At 42.2% G+C, this 13,097-nt stretch overlaps 1 protein-coding gene across 5 annotated transcripts in view; it reads right to left on the reverse strand.

Moving 5' to 3' along the window:
• Positions 1–10,196, reverse strand: part of DAB2 (DAB adaptor protein 2) — a 57,606-nt gene extending 47,410 nt beyond the window's left edge. For all 5 annotated transcript variants that reach the window (XM_003407894.4, XM_023545436.2, XM_064271497.1 and 2 more), the window contains exon 1: positions 9,835–10,196. The gene's annotated coding sequence lies outside the window, so the exon portion shown is untranslated. The remainder of the gene's footprint in view (positions 1–9,834) is intronic.
• Between the last annotated feature and the right edge of the window lie 2,901 nt (positions 10,197–13,097).

The raw sequence follows: 13,097 nt of genomic DNA on the forward strand, positions 1-13,097 counted from the left end.
TGGCAACGTCTTTAGTTTTCTTGGTTTATACACTAACTGGGAAGAGATTGTACATGGTTATACCTTAAAGATCCAAAACAGAACTGCCTGTAGTTTAGCAAGAAGTTCAGATTTCATCCTTGGCTGTTCACATATCTACTGAATCTGGCAACCCCCTGGCTATCTATTTTTCACAATTACCCTTTATTTCCATGACTCTCCTTTCACCCTCTTCCCTTCAAAAAATTTCAGCATTCCTCTCCAACTCTGCCTTATTGCCGCCCTGAACTCCTGCTTCCAAAAAAGCTATACTATCTTGTGCCATGTTCCTGGTGCTTCATGATTAGCTGACTCACATGACAGCGCATTTTGATAGTTTCCATACACATAACATCGGTACCCCTGCGTATACAGTGCAGTGAAACCTGCGAGAGCCAGAATTCAATGGGACTACCTTGTTTTTTTCTCCAGGTCTCAAAAGTTTTCCACCTTTGACAGGGTGCGGTCTTACCACTTTTCTATCACTTGTTTTAGTGGAAAATCTTTGAGTTTCCCTTCTCTGGCAGGTTTCTGCCTTACACAGGTTCTGGCTTTCATAGGTTTTACTGTATTTAAAACACTTGGCTTAAAGAAACTTTGTGGGATGATGTCTTCCTTCCATTTTCTCTAAAGGGTTGTAGTAAGAGTCGAAGTTCTAAGTGACCTACCTTATGACTGAATTCCTGTAGTAGTGCCTTCCCAGACCCCCTGCTTTCCTGATTTTGTACTAATCAGGCATCAGTGTTCCATTCCACCATTCGTGCTCAACCGGAGATTCAGAAACCTTCACAAATCCGGCCCTACAGCCGGCCTCTTCTCTAGAGAGGCTGATCTTCTCCATTTCCCCTGACCAAACAGACCTAGTCTTCTTGCATCGTCTCCCAAGCCTGTAACACTGCCTGCACCTACCTAAATTCCTACCTGTCATTTAAAGTCCACTCAAGGTGTTGGTCTTAGGGAAGTCTTCATGGACCTTTCACCCACCCTACCATTTTCCACACTCGCTACGACCTATTGTTGCTCTTTGATTCATGGAAACCCTTTCCCCAAGTCAGTGTAGCTTCGGTCATAGTCTATGACTCACGAAGGTGGGGTATCATTTGCCCAACTTTCCTATGGCCCACACAATCCGGTAAAGTGCACTGTACTTTAGGACTAACACATATTTTCATTTTGTTCCTTAATATTATAATAGGTATTTTTTTTTCCCATTAGACTGCAGATTTTTCATGAAACAGAGGTTTTTCTTCAGCTACTAAGCAATGTCCACTCAAGCTTACCCAGCCAATATTGCCAGATTAGCTTATCTGAGTCAGCATTTTGTTGTCCTGCTTTAATGACGAAATCTACTTCTTAGCAAATAAAGATCTGAGCCGTTGTCCTGGCATCTGAGGCTCAGCACAATTCCTTTCCAAAAGAGTATCGCTGCCGCCATGACTCTCTTGGTCAAGGTGCTAGTCAGTCTTTTTCCAGCATCTTTTGCACTTGCTCAATTGCATGATTTCCTTATGTTCTTCTGCCAAGAATGGTTTCTCTTCCTACCTTTGTTGGTCACATTTCCGCTATTCCTTAAAAACCTACCTCTATTATCATAGCAGTGTCATTTTCTTTCTGTGGACTCACATAACACTCTGTACCAATTAATTACAGGTAGTCTTTCACTTACAACGTATTTGAGTTACAACAAACCACATTTGGCCGTCCTGTTGTTTTTTTGTTTTTTGGTACATCGTTAGTAATAGGTACTTCATACGATGTTGGAGCACGTAATCTGCTGGTATTATTCTCAGATGTTCACTCACAGATGTTCAATTTCATGATTTACTATTCAAAACACTGCTGTATAGATTTAGTTTCCTGAACTACGTAAGCTTCAGTTGCTTAAAAACAGAGATCCAAACGCTGATCGCTTTGTTAAAGCGACTGGGAAGATTCAGGAAGCAGTGAGATGTTATCACTGAAATACATGAAGAAAAAAAGAAAAGGACCATACAGAAAACTCTAGTTTTCTGACCAGAAACACCATCCTCATTCCCAGGGATAATCCAGATGACCCAGAACTTTCCACAAGTGGAGTTATTACCACAACTGACAAAACGCCAGCGTCGTCCAACTCTTCATCGTCGAAGTAAATATTTATGATTTGTGTATTTTTTATGTATACATGTATGTACTAAAGCATATCTGTAAATTTATATGTAATGATTCCAACCTCCAAAGACAAATAAAGATTGGATTTATAAAGATACTGATAATAAAAGGCAATAATAATGAAAACAAAACAAAAAAGAGGCATTTGACTTATGTCAGAACCAACTTATAAAGGTATCATCAGAATGGAGCCCCATCGTAAGTCAAGGACTACCTGTACAATAAAGTCATATGTCAGTTGAATAGCTGTTGTTTTCTCTTCATTTCTTATAAGCAGCAATTGTTGACATCTATGAGTCCCCTAGTGGGTGTCAGGTAAATAATGTGCATCTAACTTTCAATTAAAACTGACTTTTAATCATTGGAAACTTTAGCTAGGCAAATCAGAAACCCCAAAGAACAAGTCATCAGGCAGTTAAGCAAGCATCATTGCATCAAGGTATCATTTGGAAGACAACTTAGACATTGAATAAGATTATCTATCCTTTCAATTCAAATACTTCCAGGTTTCTGAAAAGCCTTAGCCACAGCAGGGTCTTGGCCCAGGTAGAAATCCACATTAAGCTGCCTTATTTTTTTTTTTTATTATCAACCAGGTACTAGTGGAAGAGTCTGCTCTATCAGCTCCATATTTGTTTGGTTTTTTAGATATTTGGTTTTTGAGACAAAGAACAAAAAAAAGAAACAAAAACCCCAACACGGGTGCAATTAAGGGACAGCCGAAATGTTCCTTTAAAGGACAAATGTTTGAGCACCTACTCTGTGTAACCATTGTGCCTTCTGATCCTCTGGCCTAGAAATCAATGCTATGATTCCCTGCTAGGTTAAGAGTGCACCCCAAAGCCAAATTGGCCCAGTGTTCTTCCTATGGCTGTGCCAGCCCTCTGACAAATGTTCAAACACATTTGGCTTATTTCTGCTTCACTAAATGGTAACAAAAAGCACTTTAGCAACTGCATTCCATATTATAGAAGATTAGAACAGGTCATGGCCTCTAATAAGACACTTAAAGTATAAATAATAAGTGAGGTCATTTGGATGAAATGTTTAGAACAGGGAGGGCAGCTGCGTCCAATATGGACACAATTAGGAAAGAAGTTACTCTTTCCAGTTCTTTGGGTATGGATAATTAACTCTAGACTTCAGGATGACGCAAATGTCCTTGCCCAGAGGAGATTTAAAGAGTTAAGAGTTAACATTTGTGTGCCTGTACTTGTTTATGAAGCATTGCCACATTCTCCTTCTCGACCCTCGCATGTAATCGTTTCTAGGTAAGCAGGAGAGAGTCTCCCGATTTTCAGCCTGAATGTGTTCACCTCAGAGTCTCAGCTAGCCTACAGCTCACAAACAATGAACAAGGAAGGCCATTCCCCAAATCACAGCTTAGCTAGAACAGGTACGTTACTGAAACAGCAGCAGCTCCAAGGTAAGTATTTTTTTATGCCTTCTCCTTTAATCTTAATTTTAAGGTGACTCATTTTACTGACTTTATATATCTTGTCTTAGGCAGCAAAGCTGGGATGTGAACACAATCACTCGTAGTTCAGAATCCCAGCTCTTAGCCACTAACTTACGTGGGCTCCTCAAAACCAGAATTCTAATCTGCAACCTTGAGAGTGGCTATCTTTAGGTCATAACTCTGAATTTTTTGTTCTGAGCTGAGAATACCAATCTCTGCTTAACATCAGTCATTCTTCAGACTGTTTTGCAAGGTGACTGAGGCAATCAAAGGTCAGAGACATTGAGTAACATGTCCAAGAAATAGCAAAGCTGCCATTCCAATGCAGGCCTGTTTAGATTCTGTGTTCTTTCTCTCACACGATGACTTTCTTCTAGATGTCTACTTACTGGGAGGATAGGAGCTATATATCTCCTTCGTAGTTCTTCTATTGCTAAACTAGCACCATGTCTAACATAATAAGTACTCACTAAATATTCAGATATGCACATCAAGATTTGGGTCATAAAGATTCAAGCTTGGATCCTGGTTCTACCACTTAGTGGTATGACCTTGCGCAAGCTAACATCTACCGATCCTATCAGAGATAAGAAATGGAGAAATTTTTTTCCACCACAAGTTATTTAAGATGAAAGTCAAATGGAAGAGTGGAATAGTGCTTTAAGTCATAAAGCTCTGTAAAAGCAATGTGCAGATCCATTCACCAAAATGGGGACGACCTCATCTGCACTTTGGAGCATGGCATTCAAAACAAAATAAAAAGTTTCATAGGTTAGAGAAAACCACCTGGATCAAGCATAATGATCTAGTTTCCTGGAATCTTTTTGTAAATGAAGCAGCTGGGATAGTTCTCTAATAAATGGAGATGAATTATGTTCTTTAAAAACCCCAGTGCTAGAGAAGGACCTGGAAATGAAGCATTAAGATAAAACTAAGGACTGTATCAATTTTTCTAGAATCAAGGAAGCAACATATGGAATAGTGGGGAAAATGTCCAATGTTCATGTGTTTATCTGTGGGTTTTTTTTTTTTTTTTTAATCTTTCTGCATCCTAAGATTCAGTTAAACCAAACTGTGTTTAAATGTGTTTGCTTTATGATTTTCATGACTGTAAGAATTTAAATACTTTGTCATGTTTTCCATAAAGTTATTCTTGGGTCATGTGGGAAGTTTCCTAAGTGGTGTAAATGGTTTGGTGTGCTTGACTGGTGGCCTAAAGGTTGGCTGTTTGGAAGATAGGCCTGGTGATCTACTTCTATTAAGATTACAGCCAAGAAAACTCTATGGTTTCTGCTCTGTAGCACATGGGGTAGCCGTGAGTCGGAATTGGCTTGACGGCCGCTGACAACAATAGATCACGTGGGGGGCTTGCTGTAACACAGAAGACTCGACCCTACCACCAGAGTTTTGGTCTGTAGATCTGGGGTGGGGACCAAGAATTTGTATTTCTAATAAGTTCCCAGGTTATGCTGATGCTGCTGGTCTGGGGTCCACACTCTCTAAGATGATTTCTCTAGAGCCATGAAATACACTCCAAGCTAACTAAGAGTCCAATCTTGAAAGACTGAATTAATTTAATTGTTAAATAAGAAGTTAAGGCAGTTCATCTGTCACAAAGCTCTAAGTCTGTTCCAGAGCATTTCCTTGCATGATAGCGCTGGGGAGAAACCGGTTAGCATTTTATCCAAAATATTTGACCATATATGCATGACTCAAATCTCTTCCAGGTTGAAAGTATTTCAAACCCAGCTTTCTAGGATTGCTATTCTATTCTACCCACCTCCTTCACTCTGTGGCTACCTGCAAGTGTCAGTCTACATTCTGCTTTCTGCTAACTTCCACACAGCCTAACACTCACCCAGCCTGTCCTACTCACTCAGAATTCAGGCCAGCTTGAGGCAGTTAAAGGTTACTTTCCTGAAATATACTGTGATGGTTGTTTTTGTTCATGTGTGCGTTGGAGTCCATTCCAACTCATATTGCCCTATAGGACAAAGTAGAACTGCCTCATAGGATTTCTCAGGCTGTAATCTTTACCGGAGCAGATCACCAAGTCTTTTCTCCTGAAGAGTTGATGTTGGGTTCGAAAGCTGACCTTTGGCTAGCAGCTGAGTGCTTCACCATTGCGCCACCAGGGTTCCTTGTGATGGTAGTAGAGAAAAATTGCCAGTGTGCTTCTGTATTGAGACAATAGCTCTCATGTTCCTGAAATCGCATAAGCCCTAATATTCTGCTGTGTAGAGATGGAAGAAAAGAAGGTTTTCTACTAGCAAGGGTAAGAAAATTAAGTATTAGGATTAAATTAAGTTTGGTGGGGTGGGGAGTAAGGTAGGTAAAGACTTTGGCTCATTTAAAAACTTTGTTCAGCCATTTATTCAGATTCTCCTCCTTACCCTGGAATGGCAAGCTTCCTCCCAGGGCAGGAGAAGGATGCAGGAAGGGGAGTAACCACGGCAGCCTGCCCAGCTATGTGGGCAAGGATAGTGTGGGCCACACTCACTCTGAAAATTTTTATTTCTAGCTTAGTGCCTCAGTTTATTGCTTTTAGCTTAGAAGGTCAACTTGACCAAAGGAAAATGCAGAGAACAGAGAGTACTGCCATGTCTCTTCTGGCTAGTGAGCATGGGCAAATGTACCAACATTGTTACTATTAAGTGCTTGAATGATTAACATTTTTCAGGTAGGCAAGTGGTGTCCAATTTTGACAAAGAAATTCTCTGTTTGCCTTGACCTTTCACAAACACATATAATTCAGTTGTTAATGGCAAAAAAACCAAAAGCCATAGGTTTCCAAGTCAGATAGAATCAGGTACTCTAAGCATATTAGATTAACATTCTTTCTAACAACCCTGGGGTAGGTACTATTATTCTCCCCAGATAAGAAAACTGAAGGACAGAGAGGTTCAGTAAACTTGCCCAAGGTCATGTGGCCAGCAGCGGTGAAGCTGGGATTTGAACCTAAGGCAGTGGGACTCCAGAGCCCATGCATGCTGTCAACAACTACCCAGTTGTGCTAGGTGGGAGACAGAAGCTGACGTGTGAGTGCTAGCCCTTGGTGTCCATACACAGCACCACTTGTCCCCCTCATCAGCAATTAGTGTAATTTTTTTTTTTTTTTTAAGAAAAGGCGATGTCGTAGCTTGCTTTACTTCCAATTCACACTATTAATACATTCAGGATACGTTACTATGAGTTAGGTTTTCCCTAAACAGACATAAGGAGCCCTGGTGGCGCAGTGGTTCAAGTGCTAGGCTACTAACCGATAGGTCAGGAGGTTTGAACCCACCAGGCGCTCCACGGGAGAAAGATTACAGCCTTGGAAACCCTATGGGGGTGTCTGTCCTGTACAGTTGCTATGATTTGGAATCATCTCAGTGGCAACGAGTTTTAAACACACAGATCTGAAGTTAAAGCCATTTCATCCAAATGTGACTTTGTCCTAAAAAAAAAAAGTCCTACTTCTGTGCAATTCAGTGGCACAGCTTCAACTTTAGAATTACATAGCAGCTCCAGAGAGAATTCTAAAATCCCACATCCTGTTCCTCAGGTGTTTCATATTGCCAATCTGGTTCCCATTCTGGTTCTGTTTGAAGGGGAGAAAGCCTTATATGTTCCATGACCAGTTACCTAAGCCTCCCCAGTCAGTCAGCTTTCAAGCCTTCCCGGCTGGGGAGGTCTGTTCTGATGACCATTAGGGCAGCTTAAAACCCCTGGAGAGCTCCGTTTTCAGCAGCCTTCTCAAGTATTTCAACCCCTTAGCTTTGTCTTTAAGCAAAGCAATAATCAAATCCTCAAGGGAAAAAGAGACTGAAGAAGAAGAACACAAGAACCCTTCAAAACCACATAGGTAAAAATATCAATGGTGACAAGCTTAAGCTTCTGGCCATCTGGGGGTAGAATGAGATATGGAGCAGCACATAGTCATTGCATCAACAATAGCTCCTGCCTCCACAAAGCCCCCTGCCAGCCCAGAACCACTCAGCACTGCTTTCTTATTCTTCAGGTAATTGAGGCATGGCCAAGCAGGCCAATAAAAATCACCCCCAACCAGCTGGTCAGCAGCTTCCAGAGAGGTCTCTGTACCACCTTCATGCCAGTAAGTGTCTTAAAAGCAATTCCCCCTAAGCTGGACAAAGTGACTGAAAGCTATTCAACCTTTGAAGCAAGGGAACACATAGGCCTAATGCATAGGAATTTGGACTTTTGGTTTAATCTAAAACCCTAGAAAGTCTTAAGTAGAGATACAAACTCTGGATTCTGCCCTTAACAAACTAAGGTCTTTTAACAAATGCTGTGGATTCCTTCCCTCCTCTACATCCACAGCTGAAGATCCTCTGTGTCCAAAATCACCAGAAAGGACAGTACACATAGGTCATAGCTCAAAGTTGGACGACATTCCCCTACCATATTCTTGTTCTGGTCATACGCTGAAATGTAGGTGGGTAAATGGTTCCTAGGGCAGTCATTATGATAAGAAGGAATAAGGTAGAGAGTGGGAAGGGAAAGAGGAAGTTAAATTTTCAACAACAGGAAAAAGAATCCAGTCTGCCTTAGAGGAAAACCAATAAGGAATTTGGAAGAAGGAATCTGCTCCAGAAATACACATTGGTGAAGCCCACTAGGTGTCCTTTGTGCTTTCTCTAGGAGATGTTCCACATTGTCTGTCCATGTTGTATTAAGTTACAGCATTGTTTATTTCCATATACCCAGCACTTCACCAAAAATGGCCTTCCCCAAAAGATTATTCACAAGGTGATAAACTTTACAGTGTGATTGAAGTCCATCACCCACTCATGAGAGGGGAGACAGAACCTGGGGTGAGTGGGGCACTCAGCCAGAAAAGAACAGCCTAATCAAGGTCCGGCTGCTGGTCTGAGAAGCAGGCCTTGCAAAGGAAGTGTCAGAGGCAAGCCATTTGGTAGCTGCAGTGCTCCTCCATCCCCAACTAGTTCCCCCTTCCCCAACAGCTGATAGATGCTTTTGTGTGGGGAGCCAACCTCAAAACTGTAAGGAAGATCAATGATCTAACCCATTAAGTCATTCCAAGAGCCTTATCACTCATCTCTGAGGCGTTTGTGTAGTTGCCTCCTTTCCTTTGCCATTTTACTTGAGTTAGTCATGTCCTACCTCCTCCCACAACACCCCCTCCCAGCCTCCTCTTTTGCCTTATTAAGGCCAGAAATTTTTTCATTAAGTCACTTTATAGTGCAATAGCAACATTTACTATTCATGAAGTTGCCCTGCTATAATTTTTAAGTCTTTCCATGTGTCTGGAAGCTTGTTTCTGTTCTGCTCTTCTCATTTTACAAAGTGGCTCTTCTCCTTCCAAACACAAACTAAAAAGAAAGAGGAAAAAGTATGTTGTGTGTGTGTGTGTGTTGGTGGAGGGGTGGTGGAGATAACATCCAGAATCTTTAAGTGTTTTTAATCCAGTTAAATTTCCCTTTTGACTCAAACAGCTCACTGCTGCAACTTACTAAGGACCTGAATTCCAGGCTAGGAATTAAGTCAAGGGAGAAAGACAGCAGAAACAAATAACAGAGTCAGCTCTATGCTATGAAAACCGCTATGTTACTGGAGCTTCATGGTTTTAACCCATTCATTTTATTCCCCCTTTCCTAGAATTCTTAATCTTTTCAGCCAGTTTTAGGGCAAGAAGATAAGCACCGTTTGTTTAAACGCTCCCTGCTTTGGGGATTTAAAACAAGTTTGTTCAGTCCCCTGGGCAGATACTTTCTTAGGAATGCCGGTTTAAGACAAAGTTCACATTAATGCTACATGTTGTCAGTTACCAGGAAAAAGCTTCTTATGGGCACAAACCAGCAGGTCCCCAGCCTTTGTCACGCGGCACAAATAGGCACCCTTTGCGGAGTTAATGAGGCGGTCAGCAGCCACGCCAGCGTCCTCCGAGGACTGGCCGCAGAGCTTCTAAACTAGCACACAGACACTGACACACACACAAAAAGGAGGCGCTGGTGGAATGTCAAGCTAGATACATCTGCAGCCAGATCCCCAAGGTAAGTGTATTCAGTGGAAGCATTCCTCCTACGTCAGGCTACAAAACGGCTCGTGGCCCCAAGTGCACTAGCTTGTGTCTAAAATTCCCCACAGCCCGAGCTCTGCACCCCAAAGGGAAAAAAAGCGAAGGAGGGATGGAGGTCTCAAAAAATGGAGCCAAAGGGAAGAAGGCGTCCGAAGCTACTTACACGCTAGCTAGCGCCCCTGCGATGCGAGCATGACTCCGCGGTCCCCGGAGCCTCCAGGCTGTAAGCAGCGGACACCGTGGGCTCAGCTTAAGTACCCGCCGGGCCGGGAGCCTCGAAGCCGCGCAGCCACTCCCGGCGAGAGATATGGTTCTAATCAGATGCTGGCAGCTGAGGACTCCCCAGGAATGTGCCGGGATGTTTTTGCTGCCTGGGCTTGGTAACTCCCCCTCAACGTGTCTGCTGAGTCTTCCAAACTTAACTGTTTATTAACTCGAACGGCTGCCACGCCGAGGACCCGGCTCCCTCCGGCTCCCCGAGCCCCACCAGCTGGGGGCGATCGCCGGGCAAGCCAACTAAAGGAAGGAGGAGGAGTGCAGGCTACATAAAAAGCCTCGGCCGGGTGGCGGGGAGGGGGTGGTGCAAATAAGGACAGGAAAGGGAAACTCCGGAGGAAAGGGGTGGGTTCCACCGAGCTTCATCTCACAAATCCGTTCCCTGGATTGCCACTTCGAGTGATGTGGCACACGGAGTCCACCTAGCCCCTTGGGGCCTTTGAACAAAGGGCTGCCTTTACTCCTGACATTCCTGACCAGGGGCAGTGGATACTAGCTCAGATGGGCTGCTTCTCAAGTTTAAAGTGCGGTTGCCCCCTTTAAAGGAATGCGTGTCTCTTTCATTTCAGATGTGGATGCCCTTAAGTTGGTGGGAAATCTGTGTGTATATGTAAAGCATACTGTATTTATATATGAAATAGAATTCTGTATATACAGATAGAAAAACAATACTCTCTCTATGAAATAGATATAAACAAAAAGTGTTCACTCCTCTGTCACCTATCTAAATAAGCTGTATATCTGATATAAACAAAGATTTAAAGATCGGTGACCCATAACAGAGTATACGTCTATATGTAGACACATAACATGAGTTTATCAGCACACATTTCCTTAGCACTTCATATACCTCTATTAAAAACATGAGATATGAGAAATAAAATAGAAAGTATTGACATACAGTGCTCAGCAGTAGAAGGCACTCAGCCTATCTTAACGAAAGTTAACAAGCTGGGAATTCATTTTCTCCCTATTTTTTAAATCGTGTGCAATTGTGAAACATCCACAGACGCTCCGTTACTTTTTAAGAAATATGAAATTATTGTGAAAGGCATGTCTCTGTTCCCTTTTTTTTTTTTTCTTCAGGTCAGAGGCAGTGTGTGCTAAACATGAAAATGCCAAACTGGTACTCAGATTTGGGGGGTTATTGGCTTTGTTAACTAAGCAACACAATGGATTTGCATTTCACCTCTGGACACTGGGGCTTCAAATCAGGCTCCCGAGACACCCAGGAAGTATTTTGTGGTCCAAGCCCAGCTGTGATTGCAAAGCCACTGTGTAATTTGGGGAGCTCACTGTGAGTGGCAGTTCCTGCTCTCAAGTAGGTCATGCTGGGAGGGGCGGGGTACAGGGAGACTGAGGTGCACAGAGCTGGGGGAGAACAGACTTCTCCCCTGCCTCTAAACCCAAAAAAACTGCCTCTAGCCCCCACTATTTCTCTTCTGTGTCTTCTCCCCATACCTGGGATGCAGTAGTAGGGGTTGGGGAAGGGTGGTGTTGACAGATTTCAATATTCTTCTGAGGTCATTTACTATGATTAAAAAATGACTTTGTGTGAATGACAAGTGGCATATAAATTTTAGTCATGGGATAGTATTTATAATATTTATGCAGAGAAATGTAACTCTGGCAGATCTTAGGTCATAGTGCTTTATTTCTACAATCTAGAAGTCCAGACTGATGGTTTCACTTCTACATGTTAAGTAGCTTGTTTCAGGCAAACACAGGCTCTGACAATTCAGAAGTCAGTCTCTCTTTTAACCTCAACCTGCAATATTTTCTCAGCTAAGAAATTAACACCCAAACCTTTTTTTTTTTTTTTAGTTGAGAGACTCTTACCAAGAAATGTTAACTCCTGTTTATTCTACCCCACCAAATGGAAGGGATTTGTCTAAGAAGCCAGAGAAAGAAAATGATTTCATCTGTAATGAGGCATAGTTTCAAAAGAGGACTTGAGTGAAAACAGTTGCATTTATGAGCAGTGGACTCACACATCCAGCATAAAATGGATATCACTGTCTTTTACACAGAAATCTTAAGGGTAAACAGCAGAGAACTCTGAAGTATTTTTTTTTAAATCTCTAGTGTGCTGTTATTGCTTCTGGCAGAATTTCAATGTCCTGCTCACACATACAAAAAAAGAGAGAGAAGGTAATTTAACTTTTTGTTCCTGATGACACACTGTCTCCTGCCAGATCTAAGTTGTTCACTCCCTGGTAGTTTTAAATGAACATATTTGCATCTGCAGAATAAAACCGAAGCTGGTTTCTCAAATAGCCCACCCCAAAACTAACGCTGACCAGATCATAGCCTTTTCTTATTTAACACTGAATTGAATGTGTAGAAAATCGAGGTGAGGAAAATTCAGTGCAATGGTTGAAAATCGAAGGTCCTTGCATGTGACTTCCCCTTGCATAAAACCTGGCTGGGACAGAGAGGGAAAAAATAAAATCAAACTGAGGACTGTGCTCCCAGCCTCGGAAAGGGGTAGTTAATCCCGTGATGGTTTGCTGAAGAATGCATGGTTTATTATTAAAGTAATCTCTTAAGATTTTCCTGGAATGTGCTTCCGCAGCAACTCTGCGGTGTGAGCTATCCTGTGTGTGTGTCTTTTCTTCCGTAATTAAGCGTTTTTTCCCCCTTTAGCTAGCAGACCTAATGCTTTCTCTCCTCTATCTCCAGCCACTCTTCTAGCCCCCTCCTCTACTGCTCTTGCCTCCATTAAACTTCCCATTTTGAATCCTGCTGTTTCACAGGAACTATAAATGGCACTTTGGAATTGGCCATAAGGTAAACTGCCTGTGTACCTTGATGCTTTGCTGGACACTTAGAAATATTCAAGTCAAACAGGCATTGACTAAAGTCTGTGGATTTTGTAAGGTCATATACATATATATGTGTGTATGTATTATTATTATTTTTTTTTCCTGCTCAGCAGCATAAAAAAATGAAGAGAATAGCTATTATTCCCGGGAAATGTTCTTTGACCTTGTCTGGTCCTTCATATTGAACAATGCAGAAAAACTGGCCCTATAAGGTTTGGCTGCTGACAACCCAGTGCCGTCGAGTCGATTCCAACTCACAAGGCAGGGCAAAAACAAATCTTTTTTTTAAGTTGTACTTTAGATGAAGGTTTACAGAGCAAACTCG

This window comes from Loxodonta africana, chromosome 2, assembly GCF_030014295.1.
Source record: "Loxodonta africana isolate mLoxAfr1 chromosome 2, mLoxAfr1.hap2, whole genome shotgun sequence".
Classification (NCBI taxonomy): domain Eukaryota; kingdom Metazoa; phylum Chordata; class Mammalia; order Proboscidea; family Elephantidae; genus Loxodonta; species Loxodonta africana.